Source organism: Lathamus discolor, chromosome 8 (assembly GCF_037157495.1).
Source record: "Lathamus discolor isolate bLatDis1 chromosome 8, bLatDis1.hap1, whole genome shotgun sequence".
Taxonomy (NCBI): Eukaryota; Metazoa; Chordata; class Aves; order Psittaciformes; family Psittacidae; genus Lathamus; species Lathamus discolor.
Genome location: NC_088891.1, coordinates 23,115,513 through 23,126,440, shown reverse-complemented (window position 1 = coordinate 23,126,440; position 10,928 = coordinate 23,115,513).

Genomic DNA, 10,928 nt, shown 5'->3' with positions numbered 1-10,928 from the left:
CATCCTTGCAAAGCCCACTATGTGCTGAACATGCCCAGCAACATCTTTCCCTCCTGCCTCTTTTCCTGGGGGAGCAGAATTCAAATTTTCGTGCTTTACTCTGCTGTGCTCAGAGAGCACCAGGCAGAAGAGATGTTGGATTCAAATGCAATTTAAGGTAGGAAAGTGAGGAGAGACAGCAATGTGTGTGTCATCCTTGCAAAGCTCACTGTGTGCTTAACGTGCCCAGCAACATCTTTCACCCCTGGTTCTTTTCCTGTGGGAGAAGAGTTCAAACGTTCGTGCTTTACTCTGTTGTGCTCAGAGAGCACCAGGCACCAGAGAGGTTGGATTCAAATGCACTTTGAGTTAGGAAAGTGAGGAGTGACAGCAATGTGTGTGTCACCCTTGCAAAGCTCACTGGGTGCTGAAGATGGCGAGAGAGATCTTTCAGTCCGGGCTCTTTGGCTGTGGGAGCAGAGTTCAAACGTTCGTTTCCTAAGCTGCTCTGCTCAGCCAGCTCCAGGCTCCGCAGATGTTGAATACAAATGCACTTTGAGGTAGGGATGTAAGGAGAGACAGCAATGTGTGTGTCATCCTTGCAAAGCCCATTGTGTGCTGAACGTGCCCAACAACATCTTTCACCCCTGGTTCTTTACCTGTGGCAGAAGAGTTCAAACGTTCGTGCTTTACTCTGCTGTGCTCAGAGAGCACCAGGCACCAAAGAATTTTGATTCAAAAGCACTTTGAGGTAGGAAAGTGAGGAGAGAGAGCAATGTGAGTGTCACCTTTGCAAAGCTCACTGGGTGCTGAAGGCGCCCAGCCACGACTTTCACTCCTGCCTCTTTAGGTCTGGGAGCAGAGTTCAAACGTTCGTGCTTTACTCTGCTATGCACAGCAGACACCAGGCACCGGAGATGATTGTTTCAAATGCACTTTAAGGTAGAAAGAGAGGAGAGACAGCAATGTGTATGCCACCATTGCAAAGCTTACTGTGTGCTGAAGCCGCCCAGAAACGTCATTCGCTCCTGGATGTTCAGCTCTGGAAGCAGAGTTCAAACGTTCCTTTCCTACTCTGCTCTGCTCAGCCAGCTCCAGACTCAACAGATGTTGGATTCAAATGCACTTTCAGGTTGGAAAGTGAGAGAGAGCAATGTGTGTGTCACTCTTGCAAAGCTCACTGGGTGCTGAAGATGGCGAGAGAGATCTTTCACTGCAGGCTCTTTGGCTGTGGGAGCAGAGTTCAAACGTTCGTTTCCTAAGCTGCTCTGCTCAGCCAGCTCCAGACTCCACAGATGTTGGATTCAAATGCACTTTGAGGTAGGAAAGTGAGGAGAGACAGCAATGTGTGTGTCACCCTTGCAAAGCTCACTGCGTGCTGAACATGCCCAGCTACACCTTTCACTCCTGGTTCTTTACCTGTGGGAACAGAGATCAAACGTTCGTGCTTTACTTTGCTGAGCTCAGAGAGCACCAGGCAGAAGAGATGTTTGATTCAAATGCACTTTGAGGCAGGAAAGTGAGGAGAGACAGCAAAGAGTGAGTTATCCTAGCAAAGCCATCTGCGTGCTGAACATGCCCAGCTACACCATTCACTCCTGCTTCTTTACCTGTGGGAACCGAGATCAAGCGTTCGTGCTTTACTTTGCTGTGCTCAGCCGGCACCAGGCACGAGAGATGTTGTATTCAAATGCACTTTGAGGTAGGAAAGTGAGGAGAGAGAGCAATGAGTGTGTCATCCTTGCAAAGCCCACTATGTGCTGAACATGCCCAGCAACATCTTTCCCTCCTGCCTCTTTTCCTGGGGGAGCAGAATTCAAATTTTCGTGCTTTACTCTGCTGTGCTCAGAGAGCACCAGGCAGAAGAGATGTTGGATTCAAATGCAATTTAAGGTAGGAAAGTGAGGAGAGACAGCAATGTGTGTGTCATCCTTGCAAAGCTCACTGTGTGCTTAACGTGCCCAGCAACATCTTTCACCCCTGGTTCTTTTCCTGTGGGAGAAGAGTTCAAACGTTCGTGCTTTACTCTGTTGTGCTCAGAGAGCACCAGGCACCAGAGAGGTTGGATTCAAATGCACTTTGAGTTAGGAAAGTGAGGAGTGACAGCAATGTGTGTGTCACCCTTGCAAAGCTCACTGGGTGCTGAAGATGGCGAGAGAGATCTTTCAGTCCGGGCTCTTTGGCTGTGGGAGCAGAGTTCAAACGTTCGTTTCCTATGCTGCTCTGCTCAGCCAGCTCCAGGCTCCGCAGATGTTGAATACAAATGCACTTTGAGGTAGGCATGTAAGGAGAGACAGCAATGTGTGTGTCATCCTTGCAAAGTCCATTGTGTGCTGAACGTGCCCAACAACATCTTTCACCCCTGGTTCTTTACCTGTGGCAGAAGAGTTCAAACGTTCGTGCTTTACTTTGCTGAGCTCAGAGAGCACCAGGCAGAAGAGATGTTTGATTCAAATGCACTTTGAGGCAGGAAAGTGAGGAGAGACAGCAAAGAGTGAGTTATCCTAGCAAAGCCATCTGCGTGCTGAACATGCCCAGCTACACCATTCACTCCTGGTTCTTTACCTGTGGGAACCGAGATCAAACGTTCGTGCTTTACTTTGCTGTGCTCAGCCGGCACCAGGCACGAGAGATGTTGTATTCAAATGCACTTTGAGGTAGGAAAGTGAGGAGAGAGAGCAATGAGTGTGTCATCCTTGCAAAGCCCACTGTGTGCTTAACGTGCCCAGCAACATCTTTCACCCCTGGTTCTTTTCCTGTGGGAGAAGAGTTCGAACGTTCGTGCTTTACTCTGCTGTGCTCTGAGAGCACCAGGCACCAGAGAGGTTGGATTCAAATGCACATTGAGGTAGGAAAGTGAGTAGTGACAGCAAAGTGTGTGCCACTTTTGCAAAGCTCACTGGGTGCTGAAGATGGCGAGAGAGATCTTTCACTCCGGGCTCTTTGGCTGTGGGAGCAGAGTTCAAACGTTCGTTTCCTAAGCTGCTCTGCTCAGCCAGCTCCAGGCTCCGCAGATGTTGAATACAAATGCCCTTTGAGGTAGGGATGTAAGGAGAGACAGCAATGTGTGTGTCACCCTTGCAAAGCTCACTGCGTGCTGAACATGCCCAGCTACACCATTCACTCCTGGTTCTTTACCTGTGGGAACCGAGAACAAACGTTCGTGCTTTACTTTGCTGTGCTCAGCCGGCACCAGGCACGAGAGATGTTGTATTCAAATGCACTTTGAGGTAGGAAAGTGAGGAGAGAGAGCAATGAGTGTGTCATCCTTGCAAAGCCCACTATGTGCTGAACATGCCCAGCAACAACTTTCCCTCCTGCCTCTTTTCCTGGGGGTGCAGAATTCAAATTTTCGTGCTTTACTCTGCTGTGCTCAGAGAGCACCAGGCAGAAGAGATGTTGGATTCAAATGCAATTTAAGGTAGGAAAGTGAGGAGAGACAGCAATGTGTGTGTCATCCTTGCAAAGCCCACTGTGTGCTTAACGTGCCCAGCAACATCTTTCACCCCTGGTTCTTTTCCTGTGGGAGAAGAGTTCAAACGTTCGTGCTTTACTCTGTTGTGCTCAGAGAGCACCAGGCACCAGAGAGGTTGGATTCAAATGCACTTTGAGTTAGGAAAGTGAGGAGTGACAGCAATGTGTGTGTCACCCTTGCAAAGCTCACTGGGTGCTGAAGATGGCGAGAGAGATCTTTCAGTCCGTGCTCTTTGGCTGTGGGAGCAGAGTTCAAACGTTCGTTTCCTAAGCTGCTCTGCTCAGCCAGCTCCAGGCTCCGCAGATGTTGAATACAAATGCACTTTGAGGTAGGGATGTAAGGAGAGACAGCAATGTGTGTGTCATCCTTGCAAAGCCCATTGTGTGCTGAACGTGCCCAACAACATCTTTCACCCCTGGTTCTTTACCTGTGGCAGAAGAGTTCAAACGTTCGTGCTTTACTTTGCTGAGCTCAGAGAGCACCAGGCAGAAGAGATGTTTGATTCAAATGCACTTTGAGGCAGGAAAGTGAGGAGAGACAGCAAAGAGTGAGTTATCCTAGCAAAGCCATCTGCGTGCTGAACATGCCCAGCTACACCATTCACTCCTGCTTCTTTACCTGTGGGAACCGAGATCAAACGTTCGTGCTTTACTTTGCTGTGCTCAGCCGGCACCAGGCACGAGAGATGTTGTATTCAAATGCACTTTGAGGTAGGAAAGTGAGGAGAGAGAGCAATGAGTGTGTCATCCTTGCAAAGCCCACTATGTGCTGAACATGCCCAGCAAAATCTTTCCCTCCTGCCTCTTTTCCTGGGGGAGCAGAATTCAAATTTTCGTGCTTTACTCTGCTGTGCTCAGAGAGCACCAGGCAGAAGAGATGTTGGATTCAAATGCAATTTAAGGTTGGAAAGTGAGGAGAGACAGCAATGTGTGTGTCATCCTTGCAAAGCCCACTGTGTGCTTAACGTGCCCAGCAACATCTTTCACCCCTGGTTCTTTTCCTGTGGGAGAAGAGTTCAAACGTTCGTGCTTTACTCTGCCGTGCTCTGAGAGCACCAGGCACCAGAGAGGTTGGATTCAAATGCACATTGAGGTAGGAAAGTGAGTAGTGACAGCAAAGTGTGTGCCACTTTTGCAAAGCTCACTGGGTGCTGAAGATGGCGAGAGAGATCTTTCACTCCGGGCTCTTTGGCTGTGGGAGCAGAGCTCAAACGTTCGTTTCCTAAGCTGCTCTGCTCAGCCAGCTCCAGGCTCCGCAGATGTTGAATACAAATGCCCTTTGAGGTAGGGATGTAAGGAGAGACAGCAATGTGTGTGTCACCCTTGCAAAGCTCACTGCGTGCTGAACATGCCCAGCTACACCATTCACTCCTGGTTCTTTACCTGTGGGAACCGAGATCAAACGTTCGTGCTTTACTTTGCTGTGCTCAGCCGGCACCAGGCACGAGAGATGTTGTATTCAAATGCACTTTGAGGTAGGAAAGTGAGGAGAGAGAGCAATGAGTGTGTCATCCTTGCAAAGCCCACTATGTGCTGAACATGCCCAGCAACATCTTTCCCTCCTGCCTCTTTTCCTGGGGGAGCAGAATTCAAATTTTCGTGCTTTACTCTGCTGTGCTCAGAGAGCACCAGGCAGAAGAGATGTTGGATTCAAATGCAATTTAAGGTAGGAAAGTGAGGAGAGACAGCAATGTGTGTGTCATCCTTGCAAAGCTCACTGTGTGCTTAACGTGCCCAGCAACATCTTTCACCCCTGGTTCTTTTCCTGTGGGAGAAGAGTTCAAACGTTCGTGCTTTACTCTGTTGTGCTCAGAGAGCACCAGGCACCAGAGAGGTTGGATTCAAATGCACTTTGAGTTAGGAAAGTGAGGAGTGACAGCAATGTGTGTGTCACCCTTGCAAAGCTCACTGGGTGCTGAAGATGGCGAGAGAGATCTTTCAGTCCGGGCTCTTTGGCTGTGGGAGCAGAGTTCAAACGTTCGTTTCCTATGCTGCTCTGCTCAGCCAGCTCCAGGCTCCGCAGATGTTGAATACAAATGCACTTTGAGGTAGGCATGTAAGGAGAGACAGCAATGTGTGTGTCATCCTTGCAAAGTCCATTGTGTGCTGAACGTGCCCAACAACATCTTTCACCCCTGGTTCTTTACCTGTGGCAGAAGAGTTCAAACGTTCGTGCTTTACTTTGCTGAGCTCAGAGAGCACCAGGCAGAAGAGATGTTTGATTCAAATGCACTTTGAGGCAGGAAAGTGAGGAGAGACAGCAAAGAGTGAGTTATCCTAGCAAAGCCATCTGCGTGCTGAACATGCCCAGCTACACCATTCACTCCTGGTTCTTTACCTGTGGGAACCGAGATCAAACGTTCGTGCTTTACTTTGCTGTGCTCAGCCGGCACCAGGCACGAGAGATGTTGTATTCAAATGCACTTTGAGGTAGGAAAGTGAGGAGAGAGAGCAATGAGTGTGTCATCCTTGCAAAGCCCACTATGTGCTGAACATGCCCAGCAACATCTTTCCCTCCTGCCTCTTTTCCTGGGGGAGCAGAATTCAAATTTTCGTGCTTTACTCTGCTGTGCTCAGAGAGCACCAGGCAGAAGAGATGTTGGATTCAAATGCAATTTAAGGTAGGAAAGTGAGGAGAGACAGCAATGTGTGTGTCATCCTTGCAAAGCCCACTGTGTGCTTAACGTGCCCAGCAACATCTTTCACCCCTGGTTCTTTTCCTGTGGGAGAAGAGTTCAAACGTTCGTGCTTTACTCTGCCGTGCTCTGAGAGCACCAGGCACCAGAGAGGTTGGATTCAAATGCACATTGATGTAGGAAAGTGAGTAGTGACAGCAAAGTGTGTGCCACTTTTGCAAAGCTCACTGGGTGCTGAAGATGGCGAGAGAGATCTTTCACTCCGGGCTCTTTGGCTGTGGGAGCAGAGCTCAAACGTTCGTTTCCTAAGCTGCTCTGCTCAGCCAGCTCCAGGCTCCGCAGATGTTGAATACAAATGCACTTTGAGGTAGGGATGTAAGGAGAGACAGCAATGTGTGTGTCATCCTTGCAAAGCCCATTGTGTGCTGAACGTGCCCAACAACATCTTTCACCCCTGGTTCTTTACCTGTGGCAGAAGAGTTCAAACGTTCGTGCTTTACTTTGCTGAGCTCAGAGAGCACCAGGCAGAAGAGATGTTTGATTCAAATGCACTTTGTGGCAGGAAAGTGAGGAGAGACAGCAAAGAGTGAGTTATCCTAGCAAAGCCATCTGCGTGCTGAACATGACCAGCTACACCATTCACTCCTGCTTCTTTACCTGTGGGAACCGAGATCAAACGTTCGTGCTTTACTTTGCTGTGCTCAGCCGGCACCAGGCACGAGAGATGTTGTATTCAAATGCACTTTGAGGTAGGAAAGTGAGGAGAGAGAGCAATGAGTGTGTCATCCTTGCAAAGCCCACTGTGTGCTTAACGTGCCCAGCAACATCTTTCACCCCTGGTTCTTTTCCTGTGGGAGAAGAGTTCGAACGTTCGTGCTTTACTCTGCTGTGCTCTGAGAGCACCAGGCACCAGAGAGGTTGGATTCAAATGCACATTGAGGTAGGAAAGTGAGTAGTGACAGCAAAGTGTGTGCCACTTTTGCAAAGCTCACTGGGTGCTGAAGATGGCGAGAGAGATCTTTCACTACGGGCTCTTTGGCTGTGGGAGCAGAGTTCAAACGTTCGTTTCCTAAGCTGCTCTGCTCAGCCAGCTCCAGGCTCCGCAGATGTTGAATACAAATGCCCTTTGAGGTAGGGATGTAAGGAGAGACAGCAATGTGTGTGTCACCCTTGCAAAGCTCACTGCGTGCTGAACATGCCCAGCTACACCATTCACTCCTGGTTCTTTACCTGTGGGAACCGAGAACAAACGTTCGTGCTTTACTTTGCTGTGCTCAGCCGGCACCAGGCACGAGAGATGTTGTATTCAAATGCACTTTGAGGTAGGAAAGTGAGGAGAGAGAGCAATGAGTGTGTCATCCTTGCAAAGCCCACTATGTGCTGAACATGCCCAGCAAAATCTTTCCCTCCTGCCTCTTTTCCTGGGGGAGCAGAATTCAAATTTTCGTGCTTTACTCTGCTGTGCTCAGAGAGCACCAGGCAGAAGAGATGTTGGATTCAAATGCAATTTAAGGTTGGAAAGTGAGGAGAGACAGCAATGTGTGTGTCATCCTTGCAAAGCCCACTGTGTGCTTAACGTGCCCAGCAACATCTTTCACCCCTGGTTCTTTTCCTGTGGGAGAAGAGTTCAAACGTTCGTGCTTTACTCTGCCGTGCTCTGAGAGCACCAGGCACCAGAGAGGTTGGATTCAAATGCACATTGAGGTAGGAAAGTGAGTAGTGACAGCAAAGTGTGTGCCACTTTTGCAAAGCTCACTGGGTGCTGAAGATGGCGAGAGAGATCTTTCACTCCGGGCTCTTTGGCTGTGGGAGCAGAGCTCAAACGTTCGTTTCCTAAGCTGCTCTGCTCAGCCAGCTCCAGGCTCCGCAGATGTTGAATACAAATGCACTTTGAGGTAGGGATGTAAGGAGAGACAGCAATGTGTGTGTCATCCTTGCAAAGCCCATTGTGTGCTGAACGTGCCCAACAACATCTTTCACCCCTGGTTCTTTACCTGTGGCAGAAGAGTTCAAACGTTCGTGCTTTACTTTGCTGAGCTCAGAGAGCACCAGGCAGAAGAGATGTTTGATTCAAATGCACTTTGTGGCAGGAAAGTGAGGAGAGACAGCAAAGAGTGAGTTATCCTAGCAAAGCCATCTGCGTGCTGAACATGACCAGCTACACCATTCACTCCTGCTTCTTTACCTGTGGGAACCGAGATCAAACGTTCGTGCTTTACTTTGCTGTGCTCAGCCGGCACCAGGCACGAGAGATGTTGTATTCAAATGCACTTTGAGGTAGGAAAGTGAGGAGAGAGAGCAATGAGTGTGTCATCCTTGCAAAGCCCACTGTGTGCTTAACGTGCCCAGCAACATCTTTCACCCCTGGTTCTTTTCCTGTGGGAGAAGAGTTCGAACGTTCGTGCTTTACTCTGCTGTGCTCTGAGAGCACCAGGCACCAGAGAGGTTGGATTCAAATGCACATTGAGGTAGGAAAGTGAGTAGTGACAGCAAAGTGTGTGCCACTTTTGCAAAGCTCACTGGGTGCTGAAGATGGCGAGAGAGATCTTTCACTACGGGCTCTTTGGCTGTGGGAGCAGAGTTCAAACGTTCGTTTCCTAAGCTGCTCTGCTCAGCCAGCTCCAGGCTCCGCAGATGTTGAATACAAATGCCCTTTGAGGTAGGGATGTAAGGAGAGACAGCAATGTGTGTGTCACCCTTGCAAAGCTCACTGCGTGCTGAACATGCCCAGCTACACCATTCACTCCTGGTTCTTTACCTGTGGGAACCGAGAACAAACGTTCGTGCTTTACTTTGCTGTGCTCAGCCGGCACCAGGCACGAGAGATGTTGTATTCAAATGCACTTTGAGGTAGGAAAGTGAGGAGAGAGAGCAATGAGTGTGTCATCCTTGCAAAGCCCACTATGTGCTGAACATGCCCAGCAAAATCTTTCCCTCCTGCCTCTTTTCCTGGGGGAGCAGAATTCAAATTTTCGTGCTTTACTCTGCTGTGCTCAGAGAGCACCAGGCAGAAGAGATGTTGGATTCAAATGCAATTTAAGGTTGGAAAGTGAGGAGAGACAGCAATGTGTGTGTCATCCTTGCAAAGCCCACTGTGTGCTTAACGTGCCCAGCAACATCTTTCACCCCTGGTTCTTTTCCTGTGGGAGAAGAGTTCAAACGTTCGTGCTTTACTCTGCCGTGCTCTGAGAGCACCAGGCACCAGAGAGGTTGGATTCAAATGCACATTGAGGTAGGAAAGTGAGTAGTGACAGCAAAGTGTGTGCCACTTTTGCAAAGCTCACTGGGTGCTGAAGATGGCGAGAGAGATCTTTCACTCCGGGCTCTTTGGCTGTGGGAGCAGAGCTCAAACGTTCGTTTCCTAAGCTGCTCTGCTCAGCCAGCTCCAGGCTCCGCAGATGTTGAATACAAATGCACTTTGAGGTAGGGATGTAAGGAGAGACAGCAATGTGTGTGTCATCCTTGCAAAGCCCATTGTGTGCTGAACGTGCCCAACAACATCTTTCACCCCTGGTTCTTTACCTGTGGCAGAAGAGTTCAAACGTTCGTGCTTTACTTTGCTGAGCTCAGAGAGCACCAGGCAGAAGAGATGTTTGATTCAAATGCACTTTGTGGCAGGAAAGTGAGGAGAGACAGCAAAGAGTGAGTTATCCTAGCAAAGCCATCTGCGTGCTGAACATGACCAGCTACACCATTCACTCCTGCTTCTTTACCTGTGGGAACCGAGATCAAACGTTCGTGCTTTACTTTGCTGTGCTCAGCCGGCACCAGGCACGAGAGATGTTGTATTCAAATGCACTTTGAGGTAGGAAAGTGAGGAGAGAGAGCAATGAGTGTGTCATCCTTGCAAAGCCCACTGTGTGCTTAACGTGCCCAGCAACATCTTTCACCCCTGGTTCTTTTCCTGTGGGAGAAGAGTTCGAACGTTCGTGCTTTACTCTGCTGTGCTCTGAGAGCACCAGGCACCAGAGAGGTTGGATTCAAATGCACATTGAGGTAGGAAAGTGAGTAGTGACAGCAAAGTGTGTGCCACTTTTGCAAAGCTCACTGGGTGCTGAAGATGGCGAGAGAGATCTTTCACTACGGGCTCTTTGGCTGTGGGAGCAGAGTTCAAACGTTCGTTTCCTAAGCTGCTCTGCTCAGCCAGCTCCAGGCTCCGCAGATGTTGAATACAAATGCCCTTTGAGGTAGGGATGTAAGGAGAGACAGCAATGTGTGTGTCACCCTTGCAAAGCTCACTGCGTGCTGAACATGCCCAGCTACACCATTCACTCCTGGTTCTTTACCTGTGGGAACCGAGAACAAACGTTCGTGCTTTACTTTGCTGTGCTCAGCCGGCACCAGGCACGAGAGATGTTGTATTCAAATGCACTTTGAGGTAGGAAAGTGAGGAGAGAGAGCAATGAGTGTGTCATCCTTGCAAAGCCCACTATGTGCTGAACATGCCCAGCAAAATCTTTCCCTCCTGCCTCTTTTCCTGGGGGAGCAGAATTCAAATTTTCGTGCTTTACTCTGCTGTGCTCAGAGAGCACCAGGCAGAAGAGATGTTGGATTCAAATGCAATTTAAGGTTGGAAAGTGAGGAGAGACAGCAATGTGTGTGTCATCCTTGCAAAGCCCACTGTGTGCTTAACGTGCCCAGCAACATCTTTCACCCCTGGTTCTTTTCCTGTGGGAGAAGAGTTCAAACGTTCGTGCTTTACTCTGCCGTGCTCTGAGAGCACCAGGCACCAGAGAGGTTGGATTCAAATGCACATTGAGGTAGGAAAGTGAGTAGTGACAGCAAAGTGTGTGCCACTTTTGCAAAGCTCACTGGGTGCTGAAGATGGCGAGAGAGATC